Genomic DNA, 17,863 nt, shown 5'->3' with positions numbered 1-17,863 from the left:
TATGTTTAATTTCTCAAGTTGAACCAACATCAGTTGTTGAAGCATGTCAAGATAAACATTGGATAAAAGCAATGGAAGATGAATTAGAACAGATTGAAAAGAATAATACTTGGACATTAGTTCCCCGACCTAAAGACAAAAATGTAATTGGAACTAAATGGGTATTTAGAAATAAACTTAATGAGGATGGTGAAGTAATAAAAAACAAAGCAAGATTAGTTTGTAAAGGTTATTCTCAAAAAGAAGGAATTGATTATAATGAAACTTTTACACTGATAGCCAGAATTGAAGCAGTTAGACTATTTCTTGCATTTCCAGCTCATAAGAACTATAAAGTTTATCAGATGGATGTAAAATGTGCATTTTTTAATGGATATCTTGAAGAAGTTTACATTGAACAACCTGATGGATTTTCATTAACAGATGATAAGGATATGGTTTGCAGGTTAAGGAAAGCTTTATATGGATTGAAGCAAGCTCCCAGAGCTTGGTATGCTACACTGGATAAATATCTTTTAAAGCTTGGTTATACTAAAGGTAATGCTGACAATAATTTGTATTACAAAATTACCAATGATGACAAAATTGGTTATTGAATTATTTGCAGATGATATCATTTTTGGAGGTGAAGAAGAGTTATGTAAAGGCTTTGCTAACAAGATGCAGGAAGAGTTTGAAATGCTTATGATTGGAGAGATAAAAAAATTTCTAGGTTTGCAGATTTCACAAACAAATAAAGGTATATTCATATGTCAAACAAAAAAATTGAAGGAACTTTTGAAGAAATTTGGTATGGAAAAATCCAAACCAGTAAGCACTCCTAGACTACAACAGATAAATTGACATTAAAGGATGATTCGGCTCCTATAAATCCAACAAGGTACAAATCTATGATTGGAGGATTACTGTATTTGACACAAACTAGACCTGATATAATGAATGCTGTGTGTATTGTATCAAGATTTCAAAGTAATCCTAAAGAAAATCATGAAACAGTAGTAAAAAGGATTTTCCGGTACCTACAAGGCACAACAAATTTTGGTTTATGATATCCTAAGAATGAAAACATTGAGTTATGTGCATATACAGATACTAATTGGGTAGGTGATATGGATGACAAAAAGAGTACCACTGGTGGAGCATTCTTTCTTGGTAGAAGATTAATTTCATGGATCAGCAAGAAGCAGACTTGTACATCATTATCTACAACAGAAGTAGAATATGTTGTAACAGCAACTAATTGCACTCAAGTATTATGGACCAAGCAAATGTTGAAGGATATAAAGGTAAAATGCAAAGAACCGGTAACTGTCTACTATGATAACTCAATAGCAATTGATATATCAAAGAATCCGGTATTTCACTCTAAAACAAAGCATGTTTCTATTAAGTACAATTTTCTAAAAGAGAATGTTGAAGCATATGAAGTGAGATTGGTTTATGTAAATACTAAAGAGCAAATTGCAGATATCTTTACAAAGCCTTTGCCTAAGGAAACATTTGAATATCTCAGAGAACAGCTTGGGGTAATTTCCCCATCGGCGGAGACTTGAATGATGAAGATTGGCATCAAACCGGCAGGGACTAACAAAAAAATCTTTTTTCGGCTTTGATGAAGGAGAACTACTTCTCAGGTGGAGTAGTTAGCTATATGTTATGTTTTGATTTTGATTCTTGACTACTTTGGCATTTGATGTCAAAGGGGGAGAGATATCTATGGAAAAACATTGTACTTGGAGGGATGTATTTTGGTTTTGGTTTCTATTTTTGGTACAAAACTTTGTTTTGATCTATTTTGGGAGATTGTTGGTTTGTTGGTTTTTGGCATTCTGTTTTTGGCACTTAGATGTTTTTCCATCTAGTGTTGCCATCAATACCAAAGGGGGAGATTGTTGGTATTATGGATGACTTCATCATGTGTTGCATTGGTTTTGTCATTGATGTCAACACTTATTCTTCTGGAGGTCTACATTGTTGATTTGGCACTCTGGTTATATTGGTTTATTGTTGAACCGGCACATTGTGGTCCCGGTATGGATATTGGCTTATGCACAGTCACCGGTATATGGTTCACCGGCAGGATATATGGTTCACCGGTAGTGATGATGACTTGTTATCATCTGGAGATCATTTGGTTATGTCGAAGACATGGATTCGATGTTTGCATTTGGTGTTTTCTTTATTGGACTAATCGGGTTCACATATTTGTCTTGACTAGCAGATAGGTCTAGGTTATGAACCGGTACAAGATATCATGTTCCAAATCAGTACGACACATTTTGGAAATGGTTTATTGACTGAATAATGTATTGAGCCGACACATTGTATCGCATCAAGACTTATTTTGTAATTGTAATATCTTTAGTGAGCCGACCTCATGATAAGGTCTTAAGTTTTGTATAAATAATTATAGATCATTATGAGTGTGTGCGAATATTGAAGATCATTGTGAAGAATGAAAATAAGCAGATCCTTGTGCGAATCACGCAAATATTATCTGAAGGTTGAAGGAAATGTTATGAAGGTGTTTGCCACTCATGGTCAGAGCTTAAACCGGTATTGAATCCAGCATTGTAGATGCTATACTGAAGTAGTACATTGTTATTGGATTTAACCATCCAATTGTAGTCAGTGCGACTCCTATCTTGTGATTGAGCAGTGAGCTCTAGGCAGTTGGCCTTTTTGCATGTGCAGACCCCATTATTGTATACACTTACTATCCGTAGTAGTATCATCTGATTGTGGGTAAGGTTTCCCACCGTGTTTTTTCCCCTTACAGGGTTTCCACATCAAAATATTTGTGTCGTATGTTGTGAATGTTGTTTTCCTTTTTGTTTCATGCATTAAGTTATACCGGTACTGCTATAACTGTTAATTTGTTTTACCAGCATTAAGTTTGTTTGACCGGCACTAAGTTTTAAGTTGGATTAATTAGTTTTGGGTTGTAATTTATTGACAACTGATTCACCCCCCCCCCCTCCTCTCAGTTGTCCTTTTGGTTCCTAACAAAATCTCATTGTGCATGGAAGATACCAACTCTGCAAGTTGATTCACTAATTTGGTAGACTCTTCATATGCATGCCTCACCAACACATTTCTCCGTTCTACATTTTATTGGCATACGTACATAATGTTATCATCCAAGGCAGGAACTGGCCTCTATAATAAGAACTTCCTTACACCATATTTATGTACGTCTCTCATCTGAGCTGCCCTTTTCACCCCTCCAACTTCTTCATTCTTCCATTTGACAATTTCATTCTCCAATTCCTTTGTTACCATGTTTGCATCATCATGAACCCTACTCAAATCCACAAAATATTTCCCTCCTACTTTCTGAATTTTGCCCAGCCAATCATAACAACGTCTGTCATTAATCTACATTTTTTAATTTGCTCAATTGTCTTTTGATTGACAAGGGACTTAGGATCAAAATATGTAGGAGTCTGAGAGATGGGTTGTGGATTAGGAGTACTGATGGCCTCAATGTATTCTTCCATGCTCCTCATTATTTCTTTCATTTTAGACTTATCTTTTTCATCCTTCTAGGATCTTTTCAGCATCTTCTTGGTTGAAACCTCCAAATGTAATGCATCTGTTGCGCAAGTTCCTAACCCTAAGTTCAATTTTTCCACTGTGAAATCTTTTCTTGTCGCTCGACCATAGTTTCATCAATTTCTGGGTGTGCAATCTCTATAGTCAATATTACATGTATCTTCATCAAAATCAATTTTTGATATAGTCTTTAACCTTTTGACTTTGGAAACCTTTCCTAGACATTTACTAACCATATCCTCAATGGGAATAGATACTGGAACAATGTTCCTTTTCTTACTAGTTAATGTGTTCTCCAACCATGTTGGCCCTAGGGTTACGAGAGATTTGTCTGAACCAACTTCTGTCTCCTTTTTATCTCTCACTACTAAGGTAGTGTGCACATTCAGGGCTTCACCTACCTGTTGAGTGTCACCTCATCATCTAAATCCTGTATTTCTACATTTGGATTTGAAAAAGAGATATCCATCTCGAGTACGGTCTTAAGGTCAATGACTATATCAACAGGGGAAGATTTTCTTTTGTTCTTAGTTCTAGAACAAGTGATTCTTCCTATTGTTAAATCTTCTTTGCTCTGTACCTTTTCTATTACCCACTCACCTTTCTCCTTTTTCCTGGAAGGACTTGCACAAGATGTAACAATGGGATTAGAAACCAAGGATTTATTGGTAGAGGTTGAATTTTTTCTTGAACTTTTTCTCATTCTCCATTCTCTAAACCACTTTTATGTTCTTCAAATAACCAAGAATCTCCTGGTTTGAAAATGCTCTTCTTCATTCTCTCCCTAATCTATTTCTGAAATCACCACCTATTTCCTATCATCAACAAACTGAGAATCAAGCAAATCACTTTCATCATCAACAATATTTGCAATATTCATCTTTAGGCCAAAATTCCTAATTTGTTGTACTGAGTGTCTTAAGTGAGCTCTTCTTCAAATCTCATATTCATCCATGCAATCCGTCCAAAATTCTTCTAAGTTTGATATATGTTGAAAATCCTTCCCGAGTGTAAGGTGGGCCGCTGCAAACCCCTTAGCATCAAAATCAATTCTGGGAGTATACAACTGAAAGTTGAGCTTCTTCAACTCTAACTCTAAATTCAGGGCATCTGAGACACTATTACATGTGTAATATGTCAACTCAATGCGAAAAGAGACTCTTATCCAGTGCTTCGCCCTGTATTTCTTGTCTATATGAGCATGTTGCTTGCACACTTCAAGTAAAACTTGCCTCTCAAAGACATATCTTGGCAACTTATATGGTTCACCTTCAAAACTATCAACCCTCAAATAAGTGAATCTAGAGAACTGAATATAGAAGATCCCATAGGTGCTTACTAACTGCATGGCTTCCTTGTCAATCTTTTATGAATATTCCCTTTCAACTCAAACACTAGTCTCCCAAGAAAAACAACATGGATCCTATGATAATTCTCAGTGGCTCTGTACTATTGCAAATGTGGGTGATAATCATATATCCTCATGTCATTTCGCTAATTTTCATGATATAAGCCAACCCATTGGCGAGTGCAAGATAAACAGTATATGAGGTAGGATGACATATAGAAATTTTTGTTACCAAAAAAACTTAAACCCTCATGCATCCTTTCAGCAATTAACTCCGCCCAATCTATGTATCTCCCATCATCTAAAATAACCTGAATAAAGAAGTACATCCAATCTTCCCAAAAGAAGGCCATCTAATTCCCTCCAATCCTATGAAGAAAAATGACAATATTTTGTACCTCTCTAATCAAATGTTCTCTAGTTAATGGTCTAGGTAAATGAGAACCACCCTTTTTGAAGCTTCAATAACCAGTTTTGGGCGATAACACTTTGATACATTGTCTTCTTTTCGTAAAACGACCCCTATGACTTAGCCATTTTCCAGTCTTCATATCGTTCTTTCTCAGGAATATTCATGACTGCACCAATGGTTTCCCGATTCAATTTAAGCAGAACTTCACCATTTGCGGTTTGGATGCTCCTCTGAACAGGGTCATAGTGGTTCATACATTCTTGGACTAATTCTGGACATGGGACAACCGATGGAGAAGTCGCCACTTCTATTAGCCCACTATCAATTATTTTCTATATGAGAAAGGAATTTGTAGAACCCCACACTCTCTCATGGAGTTCCTCTAAATCTACCGATGGGAGGAAAGTATCACCTAAATCTGGGTGTGAACAAACTAGCCTTGAGCTTTGGTCAATTTTAGGCAATGTCGGCCTCATCTTGCATTTCTACACAGGATTCAGAAGTAAACAAAAACTTTGCAAGAAAATAAATTAACAGAGCTCCAGAATACATGGAATGACAAGGATGAGGGAAAAAGAACAAAACTCACCTTGAAAGAGGATTCTAGATTGCAAAAAATAGAGGACAAATTAACACACGTAGCATCCAACACTTTCTTAATTGTGAAATGAGCAACTACAAGAAATGATTTTTAAAACAACTCAAGTAAGGGTGAGATAATTACTCACACGATGCATTCAGGATTAGTTAACTACTTATCCGTGCCTTCTTACTCTGAAAAGAGCCTTTCCTAACATCTCATTATTACCCAACTTATTCCTTCTTTTTCATGATTACCATTCAATAAAAGTACACCTCACGGCTTATTATCTCGGGTTCTTTTTAAATTTGGAATATTCTTTTTTTGAAACACCCGCCAACATGAGGCTTTCCATTTCGGCTTGAAGCTGCATGCATCCAATGTTGAACCTTGAACTATGAGCCCCTTCAACAATGGTTCAAGGGTTCAAGTTCAACAAAACCAAAATGGCCTACCGATGAAGCAACATAAGAATATACAACAAACCTTACTAAAGATAAGACTTCGAACCAAAGTCCACTCTCACACATATTGAACCTTGAACCTTGAACTTTCTTCAAAGATGATTCAAAATTTCAAGTTCAAAGACTCACCCAACAAAACTTTACTAAAGACATGACCATGGAGTGACAAGACCGCTTGAACTTGAACTTTGTACCTTATACAAGTTCAACAAAAAGGTTCAATTTCAAAGAATTGATGACCCGACATATAACTAAACTTTACACAAGACTTCCCTCAAAAGAACACTGCTAAGAATTGTTCAATTTTTAACAATTGAAAATTAAGGGAGGGTAACACACCAGAACACCAAGCAACTCACAAAAACACCAGAACACAAAAATATGTTGACAGCAATGTAATCCAAGTTAGATTTGATCTTCGAAAAAACTCCAGAAATGTCAGGACTGTGGTGGTGGTTGCCTTGGTTCTCTGCACTTTTTACACACCAAAGGGGATTGATTTGTCTCTATAAATGAAGATTATTCTAAGAAGTACAACTTTGTACCTGCTTCCTACACAACAAAAGAAGGGAAATAGGTTAGGAATAGGGGCTTGCCTTAGGTAAAACCTCGGTTTTGAAAGTAACCATGAAATTAAAATAAAGGATAGTTGAAAAGACTGTAATGGAAGATTCTCCTTTTGAGGAAGACATTCAAATATGAGTGAAAATTGAATGATTATATCTCCTTGTGAAGTTTTGCTTGTCTCCATATAGAATTAGGGCTTGATGTAGTCTTCAACAAAATAGGCTGAATAATTTCATCTTCAATGCTTGAATCTTGACTTTATTGTTGCTCCAAGGCTTGAAGGAAGACTGATTAATCCTAAATTTCTCTTGAATGCTTGATTGCTTGATGTCGAAATCTCCTTGTTGTGAATGTATGTCAAAGCGAGAGGGGAAATCCTCTTTATATACTTTCTCGTCGGTAAAATTGACTAATTTTCCGATATGAACTGACACGGAGAGCGGAATCCCACTCAATTTTGGATTGAAAAAATGGGTTTAAAGGGGGCCCAATTTAGGGAGGACCATGGCATGTCACCATGGTCCCAATGAAGACCAGGGTGTAATACCTGCCAAAATACCCTAGAGAAATAAACCATAATCTACTAACAAATGGAGATAAAAAAAAAAATTGTTAATTATTACTACTATGTTACCAATTACATTAATTAATGCAACATTACATGCAATGTACATAAATGTATCATCAACTAGTTACATGATTATATGATTCAACATGAACATCACCATAGATCTTATTAAGCAAGCGGAATAACCATTTAACCATTAACATATCTCTATATAAACTCATACATTACATATCCATTCCCTAGGGTAGTCCAACGCCACTACTTGACATAATACTAACACATCACATATCCATCTAGAGCACCATACTATTATCCAACTATTCATTTACTTCTCATACAACTATGGTAAATCATTAACACATATGCATAGCTCTATCACATGATATACTCTTTTAGATTCATTTAGAGATTACCAAACCAAATGCTCCTAATACCATACTTCATTCATCATAAATGCATCATAGACTTATATAACCATTCTCTTCAACGAGACTAAATTATCCCTAAAGATTCATCATACTTCCCTAAGATTTAAGCTAGATCATTTACCTAAATTTCACAATCTATTCATCTAGATAACTTCCACTTTCTTAAATAAGAGCTATAATAACAATTACTATTCCTTCCAACTTGATTTCTATAAGATTATACATAACAATTCCATTCTTAAAATATCAAATACAATTCAGATGCATAAATACTAACTCTTTCTTTTCCCACATAGAACTCTTAATCTATTATTACATAATTAATATCCAATACATCAAGGAATAATCAATTAGAACTTCTCCTAGCCACTAGATCATTTCCTTTAAAAATACATCTACAAATACATGAAGGTGCATGTCACAAAGATGGATAATCTTTTTTACATGTACAAATCATCAAAATACAATGTTTTCTATTCCAAGAACATAGAAATCAACTCCACATATTGTAGCAACCAAGAATCCAATCCATGCACGCTAGCATCCAAGAAGAATATCACAATGGGAGAAGGCATCAAACCACCCGACCATGTGGAACCAAATAGGAACCACCCCTCATGCTAGGAGATGACATAAGATTCCAACTCATACTAAATACCTAGGCTAACACCTAATAACCAAGGGATAAAACATGACATCACATGACAACATCAAGAATCGAAGATCCAATCACAACACATGGCTAAACAACAATAAACCCTCCAGAGGCATAATCAACAAAACATGAAATATGGATAATGGACACATGTAGGGAAGAGTGTCATCGCATGCTAGCCTCATGTGGAATCTACCTCAACCTTGGAGCCAAAAAAGGGAGGTCAAACTATTGTACCAATAGCCTTCCCAATAATAGATTCCAAAACTATCTCCCAGAAATATATCATCCCAAAAAATTTCTCCCTGGGACTCACCATTGGGGAAAATGACTCAAATTCATTATCTTATTTATGTGAATTCCTAGTTACCCAAACCCACTAATAAATTATTATTATTGTTATCACTTGAAAGTACAACATAAACTCTTCATGTGGTTCCATAGGTCTAGACCCCCTTCCCAAAGATCTATTGCTCATGACCTAGGTCCAACACATGTAAGAGCCCACTCTCCCAACCATGGACCATAATCATAGGGTAGAACATAACAAGATACATCACAATAACAACATGAAGCTCATCATAGAATGCATGCAAAAATCATTAAAAATCTAATACAACTGAATCACAAAGATAACCATCAACATGTAATCGAAGAGCCAAGGCATAAGCTCATTATGTCAAAATGCAACAATAAAGAAAGCCTCAAGAATGCCAAATACACATAGACAAGGGCAATACATGAATCCAATAATATAGAACACTCCTCTACAGCGAGGCACATCATATCTTCTCGTTGGAGCTACAAATAAACCTTCCTCAACAGCAAGGACACACTCAACTTGTTGGAACAACATATCAGTACCTCAACGGACAATCATAAAACCATTTGCTGGAGCCAAAATGGATTTATACACATAAAAAATGAATAGCACAATGACCAAAAACCTTCAAAAATGACAAATCAAGTCTATGGAGTGAAAACAAGTAAAGAAATCAAACTGAGAACTTCAAGACTGACTCAGAAACTGTCTGATCTTACTTTGGCGCTTTTCTAGCCTAAAATAACGTTTTACTACCTAAAGTGGTGCTTTTGTCATCTGTTTTAGTGCTTTTGTATTAGGGATGCAACTTGTAGAAAATGGGAGATAGAAGCATTCAAACTTGCCACTAGGTTGTCATGAGTTACGCTGGTAGGTCTTCACTAGATCCTGACCCCCATCTTGGGTTACCTTGGTGACCTATCCCGACCTTCAACCCCCATACAAACACTAGTGGACCACACCAACCTTTCGAAAGGACAAGATTGGTGGAATCCATTCCAAGCCCTTCTCTACTTACCTCGGCCCTAAACAATCACTTGAGGGTAAGAGAAGCAACAAAAATTAATCTCTATTAATGTGAGCTAACTACCCATCCTAAATTCATTATGTTATGTTTTCACTTGATTACAAACTTCCATTGAGTTACCCTGGCGACCACTTTTGGGTCCCGACCCCCAATGAAATTCATTCCCCCAAGATTTGCACCTAGGAATCCAAGCCACACTAAAGATCATCCCGAAATCACAAGATGGAAAAACACCAAAATACCATAGCAAAATTTGACTCTCTTGCTAGAATAAGATAACATACACGAAGTAACCAAAGTAGGCTAGGGAACACCATCCAACATCATAAACAAACAAGAATTAAATGGTTGACATCAAAAGAGAAGCCTATACATTAAAGACTCCATAAACTCCCGTCCTTAGCATCTAGAAATCAAATACATAAAACCACACATCTGAGTATCCCCACAATGAAAGACAAGATCCAATATCAAAAGCAAGGTCTCATTATGCTCAATACAAAAGAGTTCATTCAAATCTACCAAAGAGACCATAATAACACTTATACATCAATTAGTTCCAAATCAACATTGATTCCATTAATCCATTAACTCAATTTCTTGACATTATATTATTTCATAAATATTGTAATCCATTCCTACAAATTTTCTTTCGTTATATTTGATCAATTGCAAGTTAAATGAAGATTACCCAAATTCATATGAAAACATATGCATATAAATAATCCTAAGCAAAGCTTAACCATGTGATTAGTAAATAATAAGAAATAACATATCAATAAACCTAAATACATTTACTTTTCTCACAAATTTAACCAATTTCCAAATATATCAATATTTAACAATATTCATATATTTATTCGCAAAATATAACTCCACTCAAATCTAATCTAAATATACCTAATCTAATCCTTTATAATCTAGCTTTATCAAACCTAGCTATATTTATCCCAAAATATAACTATATTGCCAATATACTATCTTAACAAAATAATCTACCTTTTCCAAATTATGAACACATATAAATATTTATCTAAATAATCAACCAACACTAAAATACAAAAAACAAATGTTTTTACATTAACACAATAATGAAATGATTATATATATATATATATATATATAATCATCGAACAACATGAAATTCAATATAAACAAGACTTCTTATTAAATTATCATACTGTTATAATACTTAGCGACATGCAGTAAGAATGTCGTGGGTGTGGAGGGTGATACCACTGTGGACCCCCACAACGGTGGTGGAGATCCCACCACCGTGGGTAAGCCCACAATGGGTGGGGTAACTTCCCACCACTGTGGGTGCCCACGGGGGTGGAGAATTTCCCCACCTTTGTGGCTTACCATGTCGCCAAACAAAATATGAAGCACAGAGAAAATTAATTAATTATTCAAAGAACAAAGGTTTAAACTTTCAAATCCATAAATCCTTATGCACAGATTCCCCAAAATATGATCTAACCCCAATATTTTTAAATTTATTTTAAACAAAGATCAATAAAAAATTTACAAAACAAAGTCACTGATTGAATCTTTCCAGATATCAAATTACAAGCTGGAATTAATATTCAAAAATCTAAAACCCCAAATTTTCCAAAACCAGACAATTTCTTTTAAATTTTCTCATCATAGTAAATCAAATGGGCTAATTTCAAACAGACTGAAGGGAAATTTTTACATGCAAAAGAAAAGGAATCTGAAAATACTACCTATTTTCACAATCTGGAAATCACACAGAAACAAAAGTAAAATCCTCAAAAATCCATGGTTGCCGAACACGATATGCCAGACACACAAAACTAGAAGCTTAACAAAATCCTTCAAACCCTTACACTAATCCCTTAGCAAAAATCCAGAATGGATCTCCATTGATTTCCCCAATTTTTCTTTCCAAACCCCATTTTCCCAAATCCCTTTCAAAAGCCATCCTAGAAAATTCTAGCCTCGGGAGGGATCCCAAAAGCATTTTTTCCCCTCCAAAAATAATTCCCCCACAAAAAGCATGCCAGATTCCCTACATTTAATTCATTAATTAATTATTCATTTTCTTTTTTTGTAACTCCCACGCATGCAAGTTTTAAATTTGAAAACAACTAATTATTAATTACCCCTTTTAAAATTAATTTTCCATTAACACCATAAAATCCAAAATTAATATTCAATTTCCCTTTCAATAAATTATTTATTGAATAATAGATTAGATTAAAGCACATGACTAAGGTAATTAAGTAAATATACTAATGCGCAATCTTTCAAGTATATTAATTAATTAATCATTAATATTTAATTGCCATTAATATTAATTAAATATTAAACTATACACAGGGGTAACAAACTACGACAAGACACACATGAAGGACCAATCTAGCGACTATTGACATGACCATACAAAAATGCACAAGACTAACAACAACCACCAGGATACCTGACAAATATGTCGCTTCGTAGGAATGATGACACGTCAAAAGGGCCTGATTGATAACTCTGATTTTCCACTTTACCATTAGGTAATAGAGCATGCTCAGACCTGAAGGTTTAGGTGGAGTCGATGCTCAGTACTTGCAGCTGCATAAACAAACTATCACACATGTACATACAACCATATAGTATCATAACGTGAAAAGGAAATGGAAGCGATGTAGCTTGCCTGTTAAGAGAAGTGCAACGCTTTTCCCTTTCACCCAAGCAGATCAAGGATAAAGCGCAGAGCATGTTAGAACAAATAAACATCAATAAATGACTAAATCCTAGCATCACATATATAATCCATCTCAATAAACATCTAGCAAAATATAATCACATCAACATATAAATCATCGATCCATAAAGCATATACCATAGATAGCCTCATAAACCATAAAAAAGGTCATCCTAAGTCAAACTAGGCTAAATTGAGTCTGAACAAGGGAGGGGCATTACAAAACATCAATTTCCCAACACTGCTAAAAATCAAAATTCTTAATTTAAATGCAAGCTTTTTCAACTTATTTCCTTCAATCAAATCAATGATAACAACTGACATCGCTCCCAAATTTTCCCCAAAACAATCTTTTGGCAAAAACTTGCAGGCAATCTTTCTTGGAGTTCAAAATCGAGAATAAAGAAATCAAATCCAACTTGGAAATGAAGCAAAGGCAATGAAAAATCGATGAAGAAATCTCCAATTCCAACAAGCTCCAAGCGCAATCCAAAATCCAAATCCTTCAAGCAAATCTGAAAATTTCTCCCGAAAGCCAACCTCTCGTGAATGCACAGGAAAGCCAAGAATATACCAAAAATTAAACCCAAAAATTTAATAAAAGATGACCAATCAAATTAATTCCAATAACTATATATTATACCAACCCTCACAACGTTTGAGGGAATTAATAAATAAATATAATATTTCTCTACCTCCCACCATTCAACCAATTAAATAAGAGGGTAGGTAGGTTTATTTAAAACTCAAATTAACCAAGGGATAAAAAACAATTAATTAAATAATAGCTTGCAACCCCAAGATAGAATATTATTCACGAATAGTAATATTATTTATTCATCCAATAAATAATAAACTTTAACGCCAACATTTAAATAAATAACCATGGATAATTAATATTTATCCATTAATAAAATATCAATGCCTTGTTTTCAACTTGGGGACCTCCCTTGTAACTACCTTGGGATACCCTTTTTTGTTAAAAAGGGCAAGGTGGGTTTTTGGGATAAAATAATTTTGGGGATATCAAAGAAAATTTTGTCTTGGAACCACAAATGGCTTACTATGGCAGGGAAAATTGTTCTGATTAAGTCTATATTGAATGCGGTACCAATTTATTTAATGTCAATTCTCAATGCTCCAAAGGCTGCTCTTGTTAGTTTGAAGGATGCTCTAAGATCCTTTATGTGGAACAATAGTAAGGATGGGAAAAGTAGGATCCCCTTATTACCCTGGGATAAAGTTTGTCTTCCAAAAGAGCTTGGCGGTTCAGGGATTAGAAGCTTGGAGAATCAAAACCTGGCCTTGGGGGCCAAGCTAGTTTGGAAATTATATGAAAAGCCAGATTCCCTCTGGGCTAAGATTATGTTTGCGAAGTATTTCAACAATGGGGCAAGAGACAGTGTTTTTCATGCTTCGAGCTTTCCTCATGGGTCGACTATTTGGAATTTTTTGGTTAAATGTATAAGTGTCCTGTTACCTCACCTTTCTTGGGTTGTGCATAATGGTAGGAAAGTTAAATTCTGGGATGACGCATGGAATGGTCATTTCCCTTTGGTTTCCATTAGGGATTGGTCCCCATTAAAGTCAATTCTTTCTGACAGCTGCGGTATCTTCTTGGCTGACTATTTTGATATTGAACAATATGGTTTGAAATTGGCTAAAGTTAGTTGATTTTCTGAATGTTGATTTAAGTTTGAAAGAAGAATTTTTTAATGTCCCCAAGAATAGAGTTGTCATCTTTTCTGAGAATGAAGATGAGCTTATTTGGACTAAGAGTGTTTCCGGTAAATATTCTGTGAAAGATGGGTATAACTCCCTTATGCCTGCTAAGGATTTGTCTTCCTGGCCCTATAAATTGTTTTGGCACTCGGCTTGCCTTCCTAAGGCAGGTGCATTTTCTTGGCTTTTTGTACAAGACAGGGTTCTTACAGGAATGAGACTGGACAGAATGGGGTTGACTACTGTTTTCCCTTGTGTTTTGTGTAATAAGAATTTGGAATCTTCCTCTCACCTCTTCCTTCATTGTGACTTTGCTTTTGGGTGCTGGCAATGGCTGTTTGAGAAGATATGCCTGTACTTTGTTATTGGTTTTGATCTTCTCTCTCACTTTAGAGCTTGGCCTATCTTGTTTTCTTCATCATTTTATGCTTGTCTCTGGCTCATCTCTCCTTCGATTATCATTTGGAACATATGGCTAGAGAGAAATAATAGGATTTTTAAGAAGGAATCATCTTCATTCTCTGATATTTTAATCAAGATTGAGGCTTCTATCTCGAAGGTGGCTCTGTCATTCATTCATAAAAATTTGGAGAATTTGACATCCTTCTCTCATTGGGATAGTAGGATTACAAGGACCTAGAAATCTATTTCTGCCATTCCTTCTCATGGGTCTGTTGCAAAAGGTCTTATCCCTATAAATAAGAGACTTGTTGCTAGATGGGATCCTCTTCCTCCGGGTCATTTCAAGCTTCATTTTGATGGAGCCTCTAGGGGTAATCCGGGGTTGGCTAGGGCTGGTATGGCTATTTTTTACCATAAGGCACTTTTGATAGCAACTCAGTGTCATGCTCTTGGTACCCAGTCAAACAACTTTGCGGAGTGCCAAGCTTTGTCTCTAGGGATTGATTTGGCTATTTCCTTAGGGATCAAAAACCTAATAATTCAGGGGGACTCAATGGTCGTTATTCATAGTGTTTTGTCCAATAAGAGCAATTGTTGGCATTTGAAATACATTCTAGATCATATTTTGGAAAAGTTGTCATTCTTTGATACATTCTCTATAACACATTGTTATAGAGAACTTAATAAACTTGCAGACTTTTTGGCTAATTTTGCAATTGACTCTGGTGCTCAATTGAAGAAGGTTGAGGTAAGTGACATTCCTCAAGATATTCTTTTAGGGTACTTGATCTAATCTATGGGTTTTTCAAGGAGGATAATAAGTGGCAGAATTCTTGGCCATTATAACATTACATGCGATTATCCATTGTTGGGCTAATATATTTCTAATCTTTTATCTCCTCATCTGGTTTAATTGACTCTAAATTATTTTCTGAAGCACGATACTTGTGCCCTATTTGGTGATTATATTTAGACATGTAGCGTATTGCAGTATTGATGGCCTTTTTTGGCCTTCATCACTTCATCACGTTTGCATTTTTGTGTGTAATTTCAGCCTAGGTACGGACCTTTGGGCTTTGTTGTAATTGATTGGGTCATGTGGTGTGTGGGAGCATCTTATAATTATGCTCTGTACCGTTTACACACTTTAAACATGTTCTATGATTATCATTATTGCCATGTGGTTTTTTGGTTTGTCTAAATTAGGATGGCTGCTCAAGATTTTTTGTGTGATGCTTTCTTTATGATCGTACTTCGATGCGGGGGGTGTGCTTATAGTTTTGGGTGGTTCATTTATCTCCACTTCTTGCGATGATAGTTTATTGAGTTATTCTGTTACGTGTGGGGGATTTCATTCGTGTGGCTATCTTGTTTTTTGATTTGTATGCATATGTTGATTTATGACTGCGAGTATTGTGCAAGAGCGGTCATCATTCTGTAGGAAGGTGGCGGCCTCTAGTTGATTTTTTACACGAATGTTGTGGGTTTACCTAGAATGATATTTATTGTTGAGTCCTTTGGTGACCAAGCTTGTTCTCTCATTATGGCATTTGATATCCTTATATTCCTGTTCTCTCTTTTGGTTTTGCGTTATCCTTTTATGGAGTCTATGGGTTATCGCATTTTGTTGCCTCGAAAGCAATATGACTTCCAAGATTCTCATGTTTTTGATGTGGAAAAGCTTGGTCGGCTTTTTCAAGTGTATTCTCTGGATTTCTTTCTAGCTAATCACAAGGTATTGGGAAAGTGATGGCTGGGGGAGAATGCAGGTTATTTTCTTGCTGAAATTGCATCTCGTTTTCTCACTATTTGTATGGATGTGCTTCTCGATTCTACTATGGTCAGGGCACTTTTTGATGCATACTTCCAATCCGATTTCTATATTGCTGATGATTTGGATAGTGCATTATCTTGTTATCATTTTGATTTCGGTAATTTTGAGTATGTTGGTTTCCTATCGCGTCCTCAGTTATTATCTTCTGGCTGGTATGCTGACCTTCTTTCAATTATGAGAAATGGTTTGATCTCTAATCTATATGATGATACTTTGTTTGCCATGGTAGATCTACTAGATCATATATCACCAGATTGTTTAGCAACAGCTGTAAATATTTTTTCAGGTATTCACTTCCTCCTAGATTTGATGCACGATGTTCTATCTTCGCCAACATCAGTTTTGCCCATTCAGATGGTGCCTCCTGCAGTTCTTGTTGTGGATGATACCCCCCCTTCTCCTCCTCCATTGGAAAGCTCCAGTTCGTGGTATTTGAATTCTTAAGTGTAATCTTCTCAAGCAGACAAATTTTTTGTACTCCTTACAAGGGGTTGGGCTTTTGTAATCTCGGGTGGGTTTCTATCTGTTCTTTTTATGTATGTGTTGGACCGGAAGTGTACTTATTACACTGGGCTGGGTTTTTGTTGGCCAACATGGTTATTTTGTAATCTTGGGTGGGCTTCTATCGAGTTTTTATGTATGAGCTAGACCGGAGGTTTTCTTTTCCTGGTTCTTTCCTACCGATGCTCTTTGAACCAGGTTGTAAAAATTTATAAATATTAATAAAATGTAGTGGTTTACCACTTTTATCAAAAAAAAAAACAATAATTAAATGAATAACCACAAATAAATAATAATAGTAATAATAATAATAATAATAATAATAATAATAATAATAATAGAAAATCCAAAAAGGCATCATTAAAATAAATATAAAATCCAATAATTAACAATCCATAAAACTCAATTAAAATATAAATAAATAAAAGCCATTGGACAATAAAAAATAATAAATAATAATAATAATAATAAATAAATAATAATTAAGCTCTTGATAAACAATAGATCAAATGTTAAAGTACAACCTTAGTTGGCCTAGTGGTGGAGAACTTTTGCTCTTCAAAGAAAGGTCACAAGTTCAAATCCCAAAGGGGGTTAGGTTTGTACACCTTATCGGCTTTGGCCCATTACCAATCAAAAAAATAAAAATCAAATGTTAAATAAATTAAATTAAATAAACATATATCCAACCATAAATAAATATTAAATAATTAAACAATCACACATCCCTAAATAATCATAGACTCACATCACACTATGCCA

Source organism: Cryptomeria japonica, chromosome 2 (assembly GCF_030272615.1).
Source record: "Cryptomeria japonica chromosome 2, Sugi_1.0, whole genome shotgun sequence".
Taxonomy (NCBI): Eukaryota; Viridiplantae; Streptophyta; class Pinopsida; order Cupressales; family Cupressaceae; genus Cryptomeria; species Cryptomeria japonica.
The sequence above is the reverse complement of the archived record's forward strand: the minus strand, read 5'-3'. Positions refer to the sequence as shown.